The 21280-nt window shown below is 43.8% G+C and overlaps 1 protein-coding gene across 1 annotated transcript in view; it reads left to right on the top strand.

Annotated features, from left to right (window-relative positions):
• Positions 1-1889: 1889 nt before the first annotated feature.
• Positions 1890-21280, top strand: part of col8a2 (collagen, type VIII, alpha 2) — a 48126-nt gene continuing 28735 nt past the window's right edge. The window contains exons 1-2 of the mRNA XM_034600162.1: positions 1890-2370; positions 2407-2626. The gene's annotated coding sequence lies outside the window, so the exon portion shown is untranslated. The remainder of the gene's footprint in view (positions 2371-2406; positions 2627-21280) is intronic.

A 21280-nucleotide genomic window follows, 5' to 3' on the forward strand; every position in this document is an offset into this window, starting at 1 on the left:
AATTCTTCAGTGGAACTGTAGCATAGCCATGACTGGAAGAGGCGGAGGCTTTCTCGTGCTTGGGTATGAGCCTCCACCAACCAATTTTTTGCCTCATTGAGCCACAGAAAGCTTTTGCTCTTTTGCGGTAAGGGTGTGATTCACAACACACGCACGCACGCTCACGCAGAAACACACACCTGGGAGGTTGAATGAATGGCAGGCCTGAGTACCACACAGGGCTCCTATTGATGACATCATTGCTGGGCATCTGGTCACTCCACCCTTTCCATGTTCAGAGAGCCATTCAGTCAACTTTCGACTGCACCATGGTTCTTTTACAGACATGACGGCAATTGCTTATTTTTTGGAAATTATTTAATTAAGCCGGCCCCAGCCGCGAACAAAATATTTTTCAGTCGACCCTAATAGCACAATCAACAGTCGGGCCGCTTTCTGACCTGCGTCAATTCCATCCTTTATTCCTCTAATTCATGTTTAATCACTTTGCAACAGAGAAAAAGAAACATAAAAAACCATGTGCACTGTAAAAGTTGACATAATGACACTCATTACACAAATATGTCCTTATTGAAATGTAGGCTATAGTTCTCATGCAAGGGACGGCTGACTTTGTTTCTAATGGTTGGTAGATTACACCGTCTGGAGAAGTTTATTAGTCTTCATGAGCAAAACATGAATGAAAGGAGGCCAGCCGGTCTGCCAGCTTTTGATAACTCGCTGGAATTTATGCAGCGATTGAAAGTAATGAATCAGCGGATGTTACAGACCTTTTAATAAATCAGTCCCAACCTGATGACCTACGAAGCCAAAATAAACTTAATTCTTTCTACCTCTCTCTCCTCTCGCTGTAGCATTTCAAGATCGACTTGGAATAACAGTCTCTATCTGATCTCCGACTCAGCCAATGGCTCAGTCCAAGCAGGTTCTTTCAGGAAGAGGCTAGGCCAGCTTTCCTGCCACTCGTCCAATCACGAGCACATGCACAGCTCGCTCTTCAAGGTTCACTACCATAGCATAGGCCCAGCTAACACTCTGCCAATTAAAAGCCTGAAAGCTAAGCCTGCACTGAACCCTCTGCTCCGTTGAAAGTTACAATAAGAAACCCCTGTAGTTCGTCCAGGTTGTTCGCTAACGTCCCCAAAACACGATTTCCAATTACCCATGTTGACGAGATTTCATGTGTTTTCCCAGCAAACGCTTGGCACGTTTTAAATGTAAGTTCTATTAGATGCTTGTAATACATCTTTTAGAAATGAATGGCTGGACTTGTAGCAGCGAAATGTGAACCGCTGTCATTTACTGCTGTGCTTTGGTGATTAACCCCAAGAGAGTGCTATCATGTAATGACTACAGGTGAACTGCAGCGGGTTTTGGGCGGCAACACAATGCTCCTTTATGTATTATACACTTATCCAGCGTTATGTCATGGACACAGGTTATTAATTGGCCATTAGAACCACAAGGTGAGTGAAGAGAGAAGTTTGGTCGGAGACTCTATGATCAAAATCTCTGGGGTGTGTCATACCAGCAGGTACCGTTGAATTTCGATTTGATGATTTGATGATTTGATTTGTGAGCGTGTTTGAAAAGCAAAAGAATGAAGGGCCGGGTGATATCATGGAAGGTGAGTTTGAGAAGGAGAGGAGAGGACAGTGGAGGGAGGCAGAACATGAGCGAGAGCCGCCTCCCAGCTCCTCTCTTCTCCTCCCGTCTTTCTTCGTTCCCTGCCCTCCTCTTCATCCTACCCCACTCCTCTTTGCGCGGCTGCTACCCCACCCCTTCCTGATCACTCCCCTCGGTGCAGCCAGCCACAGACACTTGCTTTTTGTGTGAAGGGGTTTAGCCCAATGAACAATCCAGTCTGTCTTTTCCCAAAAATAAGCCAGTGGGAGAGGGATCGGCGAGTAAGCCAGGGAGATTGGAGCAGCAAGGTGCACAGCCCCTGGTTATAAGTCCTGGGAGTGGGAGTGCAGCCTGCTTGGACTCACATATATGCTGCCTTGCTGCCTGCCTGACTGCCTGACTGACTTGACTGACTGACTCACTCCACTGTTACTCACTCGCTCTCTCTCCCTCTCTGTCCTGCTCCCTCGCTCCTTCCCTCCTACTTTCCACCCTGGAGAGCGAGAGTGCACGGATTGGGAAGGTGCTCCTCAGACCTGCGTCTGGACAGCTTGAAGACAGCACAGAGAGGATTTTCCCCCTCTTCTCTCATCTCCTCCCTCACTTCGACCACCTCTGCCACAGAGCACATGGATGAACTTTTTCGCTTTTTGCTGGGGACAGAAAAATAAAGAAAAAAGTTGAACAGACAATTTGCTCCACTCGCAGTTGAAAATATCCAATTTTTTAACTTTTTTGTTTTTGGTTGTCTTTTTTTCCTTCCCCTGCACTTGCGAGCAGCACTGGACCGATTCAGGGTGCCGGCTCTTTGCCTAGGAGGACAGCACTACTCTTCTCTTGCTGCATGTTCCTTGATTATCTGATGCCATCGCATCCCATGGGAGACATGCGTGGCTGAAGCAAGGAGGGAGGTAGAAGAGAGACCCACCTGAAGCTTGCACCTACAGCTTCCCTGACCCAGTGCATCCCTCTGTACCGTTACACGCTCTGAGGAGAGAAAGGTAAGCCCTATACCTGCCCTTACATTTCCTCTGGCTGTGTTAGCATCCTCCTGTCTTATCATCTCTGTTCTTGTCTTTTCACCTGGGGCTGCAGTGAGAGCGGCCAAAAGAAACAGTCGGAGAAAACAAAATAAATAAAAACAGACGCTGCTATATCTTAGTCATGGGACCGGCATAATTCTGCTCAGTCCTAAACTAGTGCACAACATGCAGATTAGAAAGATCTGGTACAGTTGGTTCACCCAGCCCCAAACTAACCCTAACCACCATATGGACAGAGATTCTAATGTTTAAATCGTGGCTTCGCAACTTGTATTGATCTGTTATGGAAGATAGGGATGTTTGTGATGGTATTGATTATGGATTCTGCCCTGTGTATGTAAAATTCCAGGTGTTTTGGTAAAACAGTGTTGATACATCCATACCCACATTCTGTACATCTGGGACCTTAGCTGATGATATTTAAGTGGGTGTGCTGTGCATTAGGAGGGTGTATCAAGGTGGGACAGTGTGATAGTAGAGATATGCTGAGGAGCGTCCTCAATGTAGAGAGATGTTGTGTTTGGATCATGAGTGATTACTGTCGTGACTCACTGTCACGTGCAGTTGGCATAGACTGCAGCTTGTTTTATAGGCTTTTTTTGGATAGATTTGGTAAACACACATATTGTATTGCGAATGGAATGTACTGAGAAAGACGGAATATTTCAAATGGTCATTTTTTCCCCTCTTTTCCTCTCTTCTCTTCTCCTCTCCTCTCCTCTCCTCTCCTCTCCTCTCCTCTCTCTGTCCATCCACTGTGACGCCTCTGGCAAGCGACGCTGCATTCCACTGTAACGACATCCCTCCGTCACAAAACAGAGCGAAGGAGGGATGGTCGCGACAGTGAGTCCTCAGGTACCCAGCGTGACAGAAATAACGGAAAGGGCAAAAGTGAAAAAGGAACAAAATAAAGAGTGAAAGGAACACAAAAGTGAAGCTACAAAAACATGCCCCCCAAAAAAATAAAAGAGAGGATTCCGAAGTGCATGATTTGCTGGGATGATACATTTCCCGATCACATGTGTTTCAGTGCACTGACAGCAGGCTTTCTGAGGGGGGAGAGAGGTGGAGGGAGAAAGAGAGAGAGAGAGAGAGGTATAGCTTGAGAGTAAGAGAAGGAGAGAGAAGGGGGGAGGGGGGAACGAGTCTGGAAAAGACAGTGGACTGGAACTCTGAAATCCAAAAACATTTGGCAGCATCCGTCTTTTTCACTGGCTTATGGCGAGAAAAGTCAACTGAATATGTACCTGTGTGTGTGTGCGTGTGTGTGTGTGTATGTGCTGGTACACGTGTAGCCGCACATGCACGCTCCTAGGTGACTGAATCTGTGTTGCGTATCAAAGTGTGTTACACAATCTTCAAGGGGAGCGGGTGAATGGATACGCATTAAAGTGTGAACTCTCCCTCCCCTGGCAGCGAGCTACGACAGACGTTTCAGAGGCGGACGGAGCTGCTGGTGCGCAGCAGCGTCTGCTTTACTGTTCAAAGTAGTATTTGCTCATAAATTTCAGGGCCTTTCGTAGGCCGTCCAGGCAGCGTCCCGCCCTCTCTTCGATTCTATTAAAGTATCTGTAGGTGAGAAGATTTATATTCCTCTCAGGTGCTGCCAACATCACTCTGCGTTTTTTCATGGCATGTAATTCCATGCCTAGAACAAGGGTGATGGCAACATTATGCTGGGACGGCTGCAACCCTGTGCCACTGCTACTGGTCAGTGGTTGGTTGGCTGGTTACAAGCAGCTGAAGTGTGTGTGTGACACATTGTTTAACCACAACTAACATCCTCCAACTGGCTGGTCGCTCTGCAGTCTTTTGATAGTCTCTGCCGAAGCGTGACCGACCGTACACAAGCAACAATCACTGTTGATGCACAGCGACACACACATGTAAACTCTATGCCCTGTGCAACATAAACATGGATTTAACACAGTTACACACAACTCAAACAGATGAACACTCACACTGTCCGCTGCCAAACCGCCTGCTCACATGGCTCAGAGCCTCACACGCCCCACTGCAGTTACTTTATAGGCCAGAACGTGTTGAAGTTGGGACTCAAAACTCCAAGGTTAACATCGGCTGTTGCATTTAAAAAAAATACTTGAGTATAATTCCTGTTCTGATGTCAAGGTGAAAGAACAAGGTCTTCTTTATGGGTTTTTAAGCGTTTTGGTGAACTTTCATCCTTGAGAGTTGGAAGGCTCAGTCAAGGCTGATTCTTGCTTAAAAATCTGTCACTCCTGCTTCGTCACAGGGAGTAAGGCAGAGTTGACCTATACTTGCACCATTTCTAGAAGCCGACAGGATTTTAACTGGACTGTTAGGAGCTGTTACTGCACTAATGACTTCTCAGTATCACCCTGTCTGTGACTTGTAAAATAATCTGTGTGGCCACAAGGAGGCACAATACCAGTCAAACGCTGATTAAAACACAGTATATTGTACTTGGCGGTTTCCAAAAAGATGCCATAAATAACTTTAAAAATTTGATACACATGCTCAACCAATCGCAAGTGGTTGAGCATGTTTCACCCCATTTTTATTGCGTCAAAGAATAAAACCGAAACTTAGTAGAAAAATCTTGAACATACAGTGTGATAAGAACTAACTAACATGACAGAAAACATATTTGAGAAACATTTCTTTGATGAGTACTTTTTAGTTTGGCCCATGTCCCATCCACTAACATGGTGGAGGTGGGATTTACAACCTATACTGCAGCCAGCCACCAGGTGGTGATTGAGATACTTTGGCTTCACATTTGGGGAGCTGACATGTCATCCATCTTTATATACAGTCTGTGGCATGTACAGTACCACCAAAGATGGTTGCCCATTGACATTTTTAATCCATAACATTATTGCAGAATATATATGTTATTCCTTAACTATTTAATATTTAGTTTGCTAAATAAGAATACATATGAAGAGGTCTCATGAGGAGGGGTAGGGCGGCTCCCTATCGCCCTCTATTGACCAACCTACCACTCGGCCCCACTTTTCCTTAACTTCATGTTTGTATGTGCTTTTCTGTTTGTGTGTGTGTGTGTGTATATGTATGTGTGTGTGTGCGTGCGTGCGTGAGTGTGGGTCAACCATGCTAGCAGGAAATGAAAGAGAATGCCACTCATTCTCAAGGAAAAGTAAACGCCCACTTATTCCGTTAGTTCTCTGGAACGCAAACACCTTCAGAACACACTCACACACACAAATGCACACACACACACACACACACTTTCACATAAAGAGGAAAGACAGGATCCAATAGATAGTGTATTTTCTTATGCTCCTCTTTTCTGCTTGTAATTACATACACACACACATATACTCTACATGCTCACACACTCATCAGCATGTGTTACGAAGCTTGCTAACTGGAGCTGCTGATATTCTGGATGAGGAATTGCAGTGAAGGGAGGTGGAAACAGAACACAGGCCCTGCTCTTGATCATTCCCTGGACCACAACATTTAAGATTAATTGACCGGATTTGTTTTTCAGCTTAAAAGGGGTGAAGAAAAAGAGTAAGAGTAATACATGTGGAAGTCGGTCAGCTACAGTATATAGCCAATAGGGAATTTGCACAAACACAAGGCCCCAAATTGTGGATAAAGCAGCAAGTTATTAATCTTAACAATAGAGGACCTTGTTTTGGCCCTCGACTCTGTATGAGCTGTGAAGAAACAGACCTAACAAAAAAACAGTAGGAAATCGTTCTATTATTTGATTTCTGTTTACATGTATTAATATTTCTTGCTCTCTGTCATCGTCTGATTCATTCGCCCGTCTCCCACTTGCACTTTCATTTTCTCATCACTGTGTCTGGACCGATGGGAGTTTTTCCACTGGGCTGGCAGCGGCGGGGGGAAGAGGGACAGGGAGACCGAGCAGTCGGGAGGCTTGGCACACGTCCCTGGGTTTTTTTCGTCCGCCTCCCGTTGACTCTGTCAGCACTTTCGCCGTCTTAGAAGACCCTGTAGACTCAGAGGAGCTTGACAACGTGCCTTCTTCAGCTACCAAAGGGAACTTATCGCAGGCTAGTTCATGAGACAGAACTTATAACATTCCTCTTCCTTCTTGATTTCGTTCCTCTGCTTCTTCCCTTCTTTCAACCGTTTCCATCATTTTCTACTGGTGTAGGATACAAATCCTCTTGAATCAAACCCTCACTATTTACTGGGCTCAAACTGAAACCCCTGCGGTAAAGCAACCTTATTCTCCGACGCCAGACATTGCTTTTAGTCAGTGAGGCCTGAACAAGGCGCAGTGACTAAGCCGCGGACAACACACGTATTAAGCAATGCTTCCTGGACTCAGATGTATATTTTTCCAGTGGTGCGTCAGAGTTTTTGGGGACGGCAGCTCGTGTTTTCAAAGAGAATCCAACAGGAACAAACAGGAATGAGAGCCCAGTTGCTCATCCAGCAACTGTGCTGTTCCTAGTTAATGGGTTGTGACATCTTGCGCTCTTCCGTCGAGGCTTAGTTTTCCCTGGTTCAACTCTGGATGCAAGGAAGCGAGAGTTTCCCCATGTCTCCTGTGGATGTGTACAACCTCCCCGCTTACCAGCCTCAGTTATGGGGAAAAAAAGAGGGGAATCCATCACACTGAACGAAACCAAATGTAGTTTGTCTGATGTCGGGTTGGCTGTGTAGCACAAACATTTGTATGTTTAGGTACAAATGAGCATGTGCGTACGGTGTGTGTGTGTAGGTTTATTTGCTTTTGGCTCTTTCATTGCCCCTCAGTTCACCGTCTGGCAAGAGTTTGGTTAGGAGGCGTCCAAAAGGAGGGCGTTAGGGCCAACTCTTAACAGGGGTCAACTCCTCAATATAAAACTCCCATTATGCCTCTTTTCATCTTGTTACAGACACACTTCAGAAGCCAACTCTTCATTTTTATTGTTTCACTTCAGATGCAGGATGGATATCTCTCTCTCTCTCTCTCTCTCTCTCTCTCTCTCTCTCTCTCTCTCTCTCTCCCTCTCCCTCTCCCTCTCTCTCTCTCTCTCTCTCTCTCTCTCTCTCTCTCTCTCTCTGATGGGTCAATATTGAAAAAAAGGGGTTGGAAACATCTCTTCTGAGACCATTTGAAAAGTTCCAGACTTTGTTATTGTTCAGTCTGAGGGTGATTTAGACGTGTGCTTAGGTGTTCGTTAAAAAAAAGAGAAAAGACTGTCAGGGTTATTGTGTTGTTATAGTCCCCTCGCAGCAGGATAATAAAAAACCTTTTATTTCACTGAGACAGATTTTCTGGAGTCTGAGATGAAGGCTTACTAGGTGACACATGCATCATACATTTCACTCGCAGTTAATTTCTTCCTAATCTTCAGACAGTAACATAATATCTACCATGCATCAAGAAGTTTTGTTCCTCCAATTAGTTCTTGGATTTATTTTATGAGAAATAAAATTTTTATAGATAAATAAGAGTCGTACTAGACATTTACACTTCCATTTCACCTCAACTTGGCCAAACCAACCAGCAATGATAAGTAGCTTTGTGTTTAGTATCCAGACAGAATCCTTGTAATAAAATAAAATCCAATCTAATCCAAGATATGCTTTAAAAGTTGACAATGGGAGGTTATGGCACAAACATCTGAGAAAAGAATTGTTTGCATGTCACTTAAAAAATACATTTAGCACCTATATTGATGCTAATCTATTCATATATCATTAAATTATGATATTGATAATAAGGTTAATCCTGCTCAGCATAAAATGACATGTAATCATCAGTCAGTGTGTCTCATGTCCTTTCACATCGTAACCACTGTGTCGTCTGTCACTGGCAGGTGACTACAGGTGCCGACCACATACATCTGTGAGCCCTCTTTCCTCCGGCCTTAAACAAACTGACTGGGGCTGCCAGTTTCTGCCCAGATAAACACCTGAAATTTAGCTTGGCTCACAGTTTTCCTGTAAGAAAACAGATGTAAGAGGACTTATCCCCTGCAGTGGACCACCCTCCTGGACTTCAGAGCTATTTCTTTAGCATCACAACCAAATACAACGCAACCAAATACTGGCAAAACAACTTAATACTCATGAAACAAGCAAATACCCTCAACAAATGGAAGTTTTTCCATGCGACATTGAAAAGTGAACATGGCTGGGGGCCCTTTAGCTTGCCTTGTTAACTAATCAGAAGAAATACACTTAATCAATTGAAATACAGGCTAATGTCATGTTAGCTATGTAACATGCTAAGGTCAACATGTGTTGTCTTTATTGTAGCACTTTGATGTGAAAAGATGAGGCTAAGATGTCATATAGCCAGCTGACATGACCTTTGCCTGTCTCTCAATTACTGAAGTGTATTTCATCAACTCATTTTCACCATTTGCATGTATTGTGTGTATTTGCATGGGTTTTCTTAAGTTGTAGTGAGTTGAGCTCTCAGGGCCACCGTATTAATCCCATGTAAAGACAGTAAATAAATAAAAGACATGATTGTTCAATGCAGGGTGCTGGTCGCTCAGACTTGATGTTTGAATGGCCTTGGCTTAAAGACGTAATCTTTTCTGTACAGACTTTGAGCTCATTGAGCAACATGTGTTTCATAATGCAATGCTCAGGGGCATTAGGCAGCATACAACACAACCAGTCCTTCAAGGATTTTGTCCTAATCATTTCCTGTAATCAGCAGCAAAGTAGTGAGACGATGAAATGAAAAAGCGACTTTGTGCTCATTCCAACTCGTTCTAGGTGAATGCTGTGTGAGCATTGCTTTGCTGAGTGATTTTTTTTTTTGTGTGTGTACGTGGTCTTAACTGCAGTTCTCTTGTTTCTGTTTATCCCTACAATATATGTAATGCTTCCTGAAGTTAGACAGGAGAGGCACAGGAGTCTGGCACCATTCCTAGGCGCGTCAAGAAGTCGTTGAAGAAGAATTATTTTGTTTCATGCTCATAAGACAGGAAGGGTTACTGCTCTGTCTCCGGTAATAATTTAAGTTAAGGGATACAAGTTGAGTAGAGTTTCATGGAGAACATGTGAGATGCTGCGGCGCAAAGACCAAGATAAACAAACACAAGACTAATTGGATGACAGCGGCGCTGTTTGCCTCTTCGTCATGCATTTGCTTGGTTTTGTCTGTCAATGTCAACTCAAGTAGGTAACATAAGTAACCATGCAAGAGAGTACGGAACGTATTTCCTCATAAAACCTGGCATTTAAGCTATAGTGGTGCCTCATTCACCATATATAGTGATGACATTACGCATTATCCATTAAAGATATGGCACATTCGTCTCGTACGAGGAACATTTTTACCCTTTTTCATGTGTGTGAACCCGATTCAAGGGTTTTGGAAGCTGTAAGAACTCAGCTGTAGCAGCATAAAGCACCACAGAAGTAAACTGTCTTACTAAAAACTGAGGAAGGTCAAAGATTTACATAAGCTGAGTTAAAACCTGGATGTCCTATGCATGATAGATTGCAGAATAAAAACATCCTCCAACGAACGTTAACCGTGCAAGTCTGCAATTGTTTGGACAGTGAACTCTACAGAAGTACAACCACTTCTGGGAGGATGTTCTTTGGCCAACCAACATAATACTTAATTAGAGAGGGCTTTGAAACAATTACCTCTCACTTTCATGTGGTTTGCAGATGGCTACACATTCTCTCTCCCCCATTCTTCCTGCTCTTTCCTCTGCGGGCCGCCAGCAAAAAAAAAGCCCTGTTGCGTTGCCTCAGTGCTAATTTGAACCAGAGAAGTGGTCATTTCCTAACTGGGCCCCGGTCTGCTCCGCAAGCCGAACCGACAACCAGCCCAGTGGAGCCTGAGCTGGAGCACTCCCAGAGCTGGGCAGAAACCACACAAACCTCTCTTCCTGACATGTGGTGAAAGTGTGATAGGAAATATCAGGCAGGGTTAGGGAAGAGGAATGGCAATAGATCCATTTTGAAAAGAAGGGGAAGATTGAAGTAGGTTATGATGAAAATAAGGAAAGAAGAGAAGTGGAGGGAGCGGTGATTATTGTGGGAAAGAGGCGAGGAGAGGTGAAAGATTTGGAGGTAGAAGAAGCAGAAAAGAGAAAATAAGCTTAGTCGGAGGAGCGCTCAGTTTGTTGCAACCATGTGGCGTCTTTGATCTGGCCAAGGTTTTGAACCAGTGTCAACAGAAACATGCAGGGGCCGTCTGTTTGCTCCCAGACACAGATCATTCCTCCATGAATTACTCTGCTTCAGTTTGCCACAACCTCTTTACTACTCCAATGTTTGTTTACCCTGTCGGGAACACCCGGGCCCATTCCTCAAGCAAGCTCGGTAATACCCCAGTACTCCTGCAATCAGCGAAGCATTCAATGGCGTTAATCTCCAGGGGGAAGCAAAAATCGGTGTAGTTTTGAAGATTGTAAAGATATATTTGATTCACACAGTGCAGCCTTTATGTTCTGTAGTTTACTCAGCAACACAGCCATTCCTCATCGAGCTCAGGATCCAAATCATTCCACTTCAGTCACTTCAGTCTGCCATCACAGGGACGAGGCATGTTCTGTATCCCTCGTAGTCTGGAAGGAAGAAGGAGGGATAACACGAAGGCGGAGGAGGAAGACGAGGATGCAGACATGTCCGCCAGATCGTTATAGTGAGAGGATGTGTCCTGAATGCTGTGTCTCTGCCATATGACAGCCGACTGATTCAAACCTCATGTCGGGAGCAGAGAGACAGTGAGGAGACAGTAGACTTAGGGGCTTGTTCATGGTTAGTCTGCAAACAATGTCCATCCAGATAAGGTCTTTTGTCGAAGAGAGAAACCATTTTTGTTTTTAAAACTGCACCTGGTCAAATGACTGTGCAATGTGAAATTGATCGATAATACTAGCGAACCCCACAGAGAGTGATCATCCAACTTTGTTGTTGCTCTCTATAGACCCTTCTTAACATCGTTAATCTCCTTGCTTTGGCTTTATGTCCCAAAACCTTGGCCTTTGATGGGGCTTTCTAAAGTCTGATGTCATCAAGGTCATATTGAGTTGTGTCACGCAAAAAATACAAATCTCCAAGAGAGAAATGTAGAGATGTTATCAAGGTTGGCTCCTGTGTTTGACCTGTGCAAAGTGCGAAAAGTCTGCCAATGAAGTTGTTTTCATTGCTGTTTGTCTGTCTGTTAGCAGGATTACACAAAAACTGCTTGAACTGATTTTAGTTGAAACTTAATGGAAGAGCGGGGTGTGGGCCAAGGGAGAACCCATTAACTTTTGGAGCAGATTCAATTAAGGGGATTGATCCGGACATTTTTTTTTTCACTTTGCGAATATCTCAAGAAAAAATACAGCGATCTTGATGAAAAAAAGCAGGCATGTTTTAGGCACTGATATCTACAAATATGTGGAATTTGTTTCAGCTTGATTGAATTTAAGGGAACGGCTGAGTGCCATTCTAACTCTTTAATTGGCTTCTCGCAAGTCTTCAATCCTAAATCCCAGGAGAACCTCTTAATAATATTCTATATTTATTTAATCCCACAATATAATATGACACGTAAACCTTGAAAGTTGTTCTCTCTAAAGAGGGATCTTGTTTAAATTAAATTGAAAAGGAGAAAAAACTCTGTCATGGTGTTATTGTATGAAAAACAAGAAGGTATGCAGATATGCAGGAATTCGATTTTCGAGTTTCAAGACTGAGCCTCGTCTACGGTTGTGGATGTCCATCATGTGCAGTATAAAAACAGACATCCTTGTTGTGTGAAAATGGTTAAAATATCAGCGACGTTAGTAGAACCACATATCATAATCCCTCTCTGCGAGTGGATCAGCCAGGACATCTCGTCTTCAGGGATGCCGAGGAAGGCCAGCTGAGGCAAACCAGGCGCAACGATGTAGCGAAACGCACAAACAGCCGTCCACTCACATGAGACAACGACAAATCCAGACGCCTTCAACACTTGTGGGGAAAGCACATAGACCCCCTCCAAGTCAGCAGAGTACACACTAACAGAGCCCCGATGGATTGTGGGTCTTTCCCCAATGGGCAGTATATGGTGTGTGTTATCCAAAAACCAGGCTCTCTAACGTTTCTCTGTGTCTTGTGTCTTATAATGTTCCCATGCATAACTCTGTTGATGTAATGTCTTGCTGGTTCCTCTGGAGTTTTGCTTGTCGAAAGACTTATCCCAGGGAGAAGGAAGTGATAGTCATCATACAGAGTTACTCTCAGAGACAGATAATACTTGTTTGCTATGTTGTACAGCATCGCATGTGAGGAGAAGAATCCCTTTAATGCAGGAGACCACAATCAGACCTGCAAATAACTTTTCCATTAAATACCTACAAACACAATGTATCCCTAAACTTACCCATAACATAGGTACCTTGTGCAGAAATTGTTGTAAGAGATGTTTTTTAAAACAGCATAAAATAGCATATTTTAGCCATAATTGTTACAAAATCTAGAAATATCTACTTTCCCTTTCTCCATGTGACAGCATCGGCTACAGCGGCTCAGTTTACCGCCCCAACAGAAATGTCTGCATAGGTGAATAGGTGCTAAAATCCATATCAGCATTCTTGTATGGTGACAGGGTTAGAAAAGGAAATAGCAACATGTTTAAAAGTGGCAGGTTTATAAGCCATGTGCGTGCCATTGTTAAACATATATTGTACACCATAGTTGTGAAAAGGTTGTGTGAGGGAACTAAAGGGGAATCAAACCTCAGCTAAACAGAAGCTTGTGGGATTCCGCACTGCTCCATTCCTTCTTGATCACTGGTGCGTATCGACCAAATGGACGAACAACATTGAGGTATGCACTCCATGGAGTCTGCATCGATTAATCTGCTAATCTGCTCCATGTGACGCTCCCCTTGCCCTCGTCCCTACCCATTACACTGCTCTCAATACAATTATTCAGGGAGGAGAGGAAAAAGAAAAGCATTAGTTGTAGCGCTGCCAGGGTTCAAATTGTCCAAATAGTTCTCAGGCCTGCCAGACACAACAGCATATTCACAGTCTCGGCCTGTCTGTGGATTCTATTCCATCTGGCACATTTTGATTCTGCCCTCTGTTGTGTCCTTTAGCATTTCTGGCATTTTGCTAAGATTACTGCCTACATGTCTTGTCTGTCTATTGTCAAGAAATGGCATCGCAGCGTTGACGCGTTAAGCTGCAAAACACACACACAAGCATAAGTCATGTTCCCATGCAGACACTCAAACTTTATGTCTCAACATATTCTGAGCTCCAGGGAGCAGAGGGTCTCGACATGGCTCCTCTGTAACCTCAGATGCGCCTCATCCTATGTCCTCTCTGCATCTTCATGTTTCTCAGTCGGTCCATCATTCACTCGGCCGTGGGCGTCCGGAATGTGTCTGTAATCGTTTTCAGTGCATTTTTCAGCGAGAGGGAACCTCAAAACAGTAACAGAACGTGTGTGATAGATGGGAGCTTATGCAGAGATGCAGACAGCATAGACAGGCAGACAAAGTAATGGATGGTGACGTTTGTGAGCTGAGGAAATCATCTGATTTACAGATATAGAAATTAAAACTGGACAGGGCTGGACTGTTTTCTTAAAAGTGTCTCAGAACAAAACACATCTTTGTTCGATTGACTTGCGATGCTTTGTGAAGCAGGTTTTTCGACCCAGATGGTAGGGTTTTGTCTCCACTATCAGTCCAGACTCCACTTACACATCTGTGCTCCTGCGATAAGCAAATTGTAGCCATTACCTTAGGAGAGTTTGAGAGGGCCATTGTGTTTTTCCCCACGGTGTGGACAAAGAAGCTGAGGCAGAGGGGGGAGGAAGAAAACGCACACAAGCAAAAATGAGTGTGACCACTGTGGGAGATGTGGTGAACATCAAGAAGTGGGGGTGGAGGTGGAGGTCTAGGGAGGGGAGGATTTTTCGTGGGTGGGTGGGTGGGTGCAAAAAGTTTGGCATCGCCGATGGAAACGGGGCCTGGAGCCGGCACACACTCGCGCATAAACACATACAGCGCATGCACTCTCAAGAGGACAGACCCAGCACCCATCATTCAAACAGCATTTTAAGGGCCATTTAAGTCATTCCAATAAAAACCACAGCCATTATAATATGTTATAATATGTCCAAGGGAGATAGAGGGAGGGAAAGTTATGGCATGGTCGGGCCAGGCTCGGGGGATGAGGGCTAGTAAGAAAAAGAAAATGCAGGAAAAGTAAGTCAGACAATGTTTGTTTTCAAGTCTGCACTGGATCTTTTTCATGTCATTCTGCCGCCCTGCTAGTTCTCCTGTCTGGGAAAATGATTTAGTAATAGCAGGAAGGTGCGAAGGGTTTATATATCCTGCCAGTCTTATCAGTAATCACTTCAGTTCCTCTAGTAGCTAAATGTGTGATATTTCCCACCGGCCTATGTGTCTGTTGGCTCGAACGCGGTGTTTTGCCAATATCACGGCGGCCAGATATCGACCCCATGTTGGCAGCTTGAAGCCAAGAAACATTTCACAGGATGTCGGACCATATGGTTGTGCTTTGCTGCCATTGCTAATACCTGTTTATTTACCCTGGTGTGTAACCCGTCACCTACATGCCATTGTTTGATTCAGTTAATCATCCCTCCCATTGAGACCCCAGACTACCTTCGGACAACAACCTCCTCTGAAAACATGACAGAGCGACATGTAGCAGGAAAGTGTGTGTGTGAGGGGGGGGTTATCTGTCTAGCTCACAACCTTAAATCTCCATCCAAGGCCAACAGCCACATATGCAGCGTTGCATTCCGACGACTGTTATTTCGGCATTATGTCTATTTGCACTGTTCTCAACTGAGGAGCTGTAAGAAGCCGTCTAAACACAGCTCTCTCATACCACGCGATCCAGGCCAGTGTTAGCATAGCCGACTGAGTGCAAATATGGAGCAGGGTGAAGGAGATGTCGGATAATCACCGCTCCTTCGACTTTCTGGCCTGTGGTCTTCAATTTTTTGGTGTCTTGATCCTTTTTCATCCAACTCTTTTTTCTATCATCCTCAGTTGATCTCTGAAACATACCAAATTACAAAGCCTGTTTTCTTACATAGTGGTGCCTAGTCATGCGAGAAGTTTTTTGTGTACCCATCAAGGTTTTTCCTTCTTTCGATCTTTTTGCACCCATACTAATACAATCCTCCGCAGTGTGAATCAGATTCAAACCAGACTCTGGTCACATGTCTGGTGATTTTTGGACCCGACTCAGCGAACTCAACAAAAGACCTGCGACTCAACTTTGGCTCTGGCACGACCGATTCATGACTTTTAGCCCCTTAACTTGGAATGACTTGATATTTCCCCCAGGCCCAAAGATTCTATGTCATTAAAAAGTGCAGAGCATCTAAAAACAGACATATTTTTCATAAATCAAACAGCAGACAACCATGCTGCACGAAGCGGATACAGGTGTTCACGGTGCAGAGTTGCAGACAAACAAATGACGACTTGCAAGGGCTTTCAAAACCAAGTTAAGGACTTCACCTTGGTTTATTGGTGTTTGGTTGGAAATTCACAGCCAAGAATTGGAAAGTAATTGTGACTTTCAAAACAAAGACTTTGTCCTAAGGAGCCGTCAGCAGAAATCTCAATGACAAGTATCTAAAAAAATATTGACATGTTAAAACCAATTATATTCATTTATATCCTGCTGGTTTTTGCACTCTATAGTGGCTGTGGCTCAGGGGCCAGAGCAGTTGTCCTCTAACCAGAAGGTCAACAGTTGGATCCCAGTCTTTTCCATTCCACATGCCCGAATTGTCCTTGGGCTAAATACTGAACCCCAAAATTGCCACTTCTCATAAAATGCTGCACAAAGACGCACTGTATGAATTTGTGTTAATGGGTGAATGGCAAAAAGTGTACTATAAAGTGCTTTGAGTGGTCATCAGGACTAAAAAACTGCTATATAGATACAAACCATTTACCATAGCAATCCTTTTCACCCACTATTTTATTTTATTCTTCTCTATTTTTACTGAGACTCGCATTCGGTTATGCATATGTATGCGCACACACATCGAGGCACGTATGCACACCCTCACCCCCACTAACGTGCTAAAGGCCCAGAACATTTTAACACACCATTCAAAAGCCATTACCCTTGATTAACAGAACACATACTAGCCTGTTCTCCTTTAAACCCACCTCTAACAAACCTCACCCTCCACGTGAACCACCTCCAACCCACGTTAACTTTTCTGAAGTCTCGCAGTGTGAACATGAATCGATGTCTCCCGTCCCCCATCTTAGTTTTGCTGTTGCATTGGACACACACACTCGCACCAAGAGCTTTGGGGTTTTCGCTCCCTGCCCCTCCAGACCTAAGTAAACACGCCGGCTTCCAAACCATACAGAGTCGTGCTAAAGAGACGTGTCAGACGGGGCCTGGGGTTGTGCTTTCTCAGCAGTGGATGACTGATTTGAAAGGAAAGAGAGGTTTTGTGGGCAATTTACATGGCAGGACCTCAAGTCATTTCGGGGTCGTTTGCGGTGCTGCAGGCAGTCGTTCCTCCGGCTCTGACCGGACCATCGTATCTCTGTTTGATGGCCTTCGTTCACACGTGCCCTTTCTCGACTCGATTACGATGGCACACATCAGGTTGGGAAACGGGGAGACAATTTTTGCTCCTGAAATGAAATAAAAAAGGGGAAGTCACAAATGAAGAGAAAAGACGGAAAGAGTTGACATGCAATCTGTTCCAGTTGTGTATTGCATGGCCTCAAAGCACAGATTTCAGATTTTCATTATTTTTTCTTATTTGTGTTGCCCTCTAGCTAGATATTGCTCAACTGGAAAACAATGGCAGAAGTTCTCCATCTTGTCCCGGTTGTATCCTGTGCCAGTTTGAGTGGCAGTGATACAGAGACCTCCAATGGCTTTAAAACAACAACAGTTCACAGTCGAGAAGACTTTTTCCAGCTACTGTGAAGCAATACACACATGCTCACTCGCATGTGTCCTGTTCATACACGGAAACGATTAAATTGCTATAGTTTAAAAATAGGGTGACTGATTACATTTAGGGGAATAGCAGAAGGGATTGAAAAGACATTAAAATTATGAATTGTATGGCGAGACGGAGGGTCAGAAATGTATTTTGGGCCTATGGCAAGTGCAGCGGTGGAATGCGGTGGGATGTTTTAATGGAGTTTGTCTCTCCACACCTGTGGAACTAATAGCGTGCCACTGAAGTCAGATGTCCTATGAAAATATTTGGTGGAATGAGAGAGCGGGAGAGGGGGGGCGTGGATCAGTTCAGAGGTTCATACCTAAAGACAGGCGTGTAGTTTGGCTAAGACCTAGGATTTCCATTAAACGGCAGGTTTGAGGAACAAGATAATTGCTCTAGCAGAGTCTCCAGCCTGAACCCCTTCTCCTCTGTCCCTGTTTCTCATGGAAGCACTCGCGTCCATGTGCTGCGGAGAAAAAACACTCTGTTTATGGGCATGCTGTTCCTCATTTTCCACTTTCTTCAAATTATAATCAATGACTACCTAACACAGCCATTCTTACAGTGTGTTTGTGGAAATTGCATCACTAGCCATGGAGATGTGCACATAAGGTCCAGTCTAATGAATATTTACACGTTGAAAATACCTTTAATTCAAGGCTGTTTCGTGGATTGAGCAACATGTGTCCTCAGAGTGTGTGAAACTGTTTGATTGCCAGTTAAATTTATTTAAACATTTTCAGTGCTTTCAAGCTAAAACACATTTTCTACAACAATAGTTATATCTCGACGAGGGTTTTATGAGGTCAGTGATGATGGGAAGCCAGAATGCGGTATGGAAATGGGCCGGGTAGCATTAGGGGATTGGTTGAGGCTTTGCACTGGTGCAAATACTCCCCCTGTCGCTCCCCCTTTCTTTCTTTGAAGTCAGTGATGGTAATAGTTATCTCAAATGATGCTGCTCCCAAGTCCCGCTAACAACTTGGGAGTCCTTGGACTGGGACTTTCAGTTTGCAAAATATGTATGTTGTGAGTTATTTTTCCAAAAAAGGCAGAACATGTTTTTCAAAAAATCTCTAGCTCCATTGGCTGTGCTTAAAAAAAATTCTTAGATCATTTTATGTGTTAGAAACGCTGCGTTTTAAACCATTGTAGTAACATGGCTCTCAAAGCGGCAGTGTCTTTGGTCCACCACTTTGTCCAGAGTTATATCGCAACAGCTATTGGATGGATTGCTAAGACATTTGGTGCAGATATTCATGGTGCCCAGAGGATGAGTCCTAATTACACGGGTGATCCTCTGACTCCCTCAAGCATTACAATGAAGTTCATGTTTTCTGGGTTTTGACACTTTGTCTATCCAGCATTTGTTCTGTACTTATGTGTGTGAGCAAATACTTTCTACAGAGGTTTAGTCAAACTTTTTTTTACTGCTAATAATCAAATATTAGAATGCTAAAATGCTGAAATATTTTATATATATCTTATACCTGCTAAACATGAGGTTGTTAGCCTTGTCATATACAGCCACATGCATTGCTCTTCTTTTCGCCTTGTTTTAGTACAAATATACTTGTTTTATGTTATAGTCTTTAATCACATTATTAAGTTTACTTTTTCAAGTCTAAGCTGTTTCTTCCCCAATCTATGAAAACCCATTCCGTAGAATTATTACACCTGTTTTGGATTTTTGCAGACTCAACTGCAGTTTTGTCACTATGATGGATCAATTCAATTTCGTCATCCTTTTCACATCCTCCATCCTTGGCATTGAGAAAAACTACAGTAAAACTATTTTAAAAAGAGGAGAGGCTTAGTGGGAAGAAGGAATAGTTCATTTGCTAACCGTGTAAAGAAATAAAACTTTGCTTAAAGGAATGATGGAATGTTTTACGAGCCTGCTTTCAAAGTTATTACCTAATCAGGGGTAAGGTCGCTGACATCGCACCCTACATGAATATGGAGGTGAAGTCCACATTGATTTGAGTGGCTCAATCATCAAGTTATATGATAAAGAGAAGGCCTGACATTATCTTATGAAATCTGTATTCAAAAAGCAATGGCATGAAAGTTGGATCTTGCGGCCTGAAGAGACTTTTCATGTGCATTGTCCTCATAGGAACAAATAATGTAAAGACTAAGAAAGCTAAGGATCATGGTCTCCTGCATAGTCATACAAAACTACTCCTACTAAGTATTCAATACCTAAAAGTACATGTTTTTGTGGTAAAGAACCTGCGCAGGCAAACATAGAGTTTGACAACAGTAACAAACTTGACCTTTAAGAATGACTGACATGAGATTTGACCTTGTGACTCTCTGAACAGCTTCATAATTGGTGACATCTTCTGGGTCATGGTGGGTCACAGCCCATACACAGTTGGAAGCGAGGAAGTGGTGAAGGTCTGGTGGCCTATGACTGACAGATTCATCTCATAGACACATGCGGGTTGATAAATGTAAAAATAGAGAGCGGACAAGAAGTTCACAGAGAAGGTTTTTCTTCATTTTTACAGTGCTGTTGGGTCACTCTCCTCCCAGACACAGACTTTTAAATCCTTCCAGAGATGCTGGAGCATGAGGTGTGAATGGATAATGGAGTTTTTTTTTCTTTCTGCTCAAGTGAATATGTGTCGAGTGGAAAGCAGATGTAGAGCTGTCAAAGTGAATCGAGTACGTCAGCGTGGATGAGACGAAACAAAGGCCCTCCTTCATTTCCCAGCCACCTTCGGTCACTAGAACAGAGCTCAAAGTGGGCAGACAGAGGGCGAATTACTCCATCCGCTGTGGCAAAGTGCCGGTGCTGCTCCATACCGCACAACTCCTTCCCCTCACCCAGACTTTAATCTTCTTCCCACTTTGATATCAAAGACAGAATCACTAATGTGGGAGGAATGGAGGGAGGGGGAGAGAGGTAGAAATAGAGGGGAGTAATGGGGGAATAATTGAGGAATATGGCTTTCAAAGCGGTGTTATTTTTTGTGAAGCTGAGAGTTGTATTCAAGTCTGAAGATCAAACGGTGCTGGTGCTTTTTATGTTCTCAGACCACAGTGAATGAAGGAGCTGAGGTTTCCCACAGCGGCCTGCTCTGTGTCATCTGAGGAACCCGAGCAGCTCTCCCTTTCTCTGTCTCTACCTCTCTTTTCCTTTCTTTCTCCCTCCACTGTCTCTCTCAGTTCCAGCCATTGAGCTGCTGAGTCAGTGGTTGGAAGTCAGTCTGAACTTTGCATGGTTCCATGTAAGTCGTTCAAGTCCCTTAATTAGTCTGCACATGATATTTATTCCGAGAGTTAAAATGTCACAGTGTTGAACGTGCCTGTTATTTTGTATTATTTCAGAATGAAATAAGTTGCTTTACGACCGGCAATGAACATTTTCCTGAAATTTTCTGTAGGGACTGTATGTGAGTTAGTTGCTCCAGACATTTTGTGGAACTTTCCCTGTCCGCCCCCATATAAGATGTCCGGAAAATGTCCAAGTGAGCTCAGGTGAGAATACAGCAGGAAAAATTCTCAGCAAGCAAATGGGCGTGCTGATGGCGTTTCTACCACACAACAGGAAAACTGCAAAACTGAAAACTCGAGAGACCACGAGATTTGAAAGCTGTTGATGATAATGGCCGTTTGACTTCTGACTTGGGCAATCTCCTGCTGCGTTCTTCACATGAGAAAGAAAAAATCCCCATCTACCCAATTTTGCA

Source organism: Hippoglossus hippoglossus, chromosome 11, assembly GCF_009819705.1.
Source record: "Hippoglossus hippoglossus isolate fHipHip1 chromosome 11, fHipHip1.pri, whole genome shotgun sequence".
NCBI classification, from domain to species: domain Eukaryota; kingdom Metazoa; phylum Chordata; class Actinopteri; order Pleuronectiformes; family Pleuronectidae; genus Hippoglossus; species Hippoglossus hippoglossus.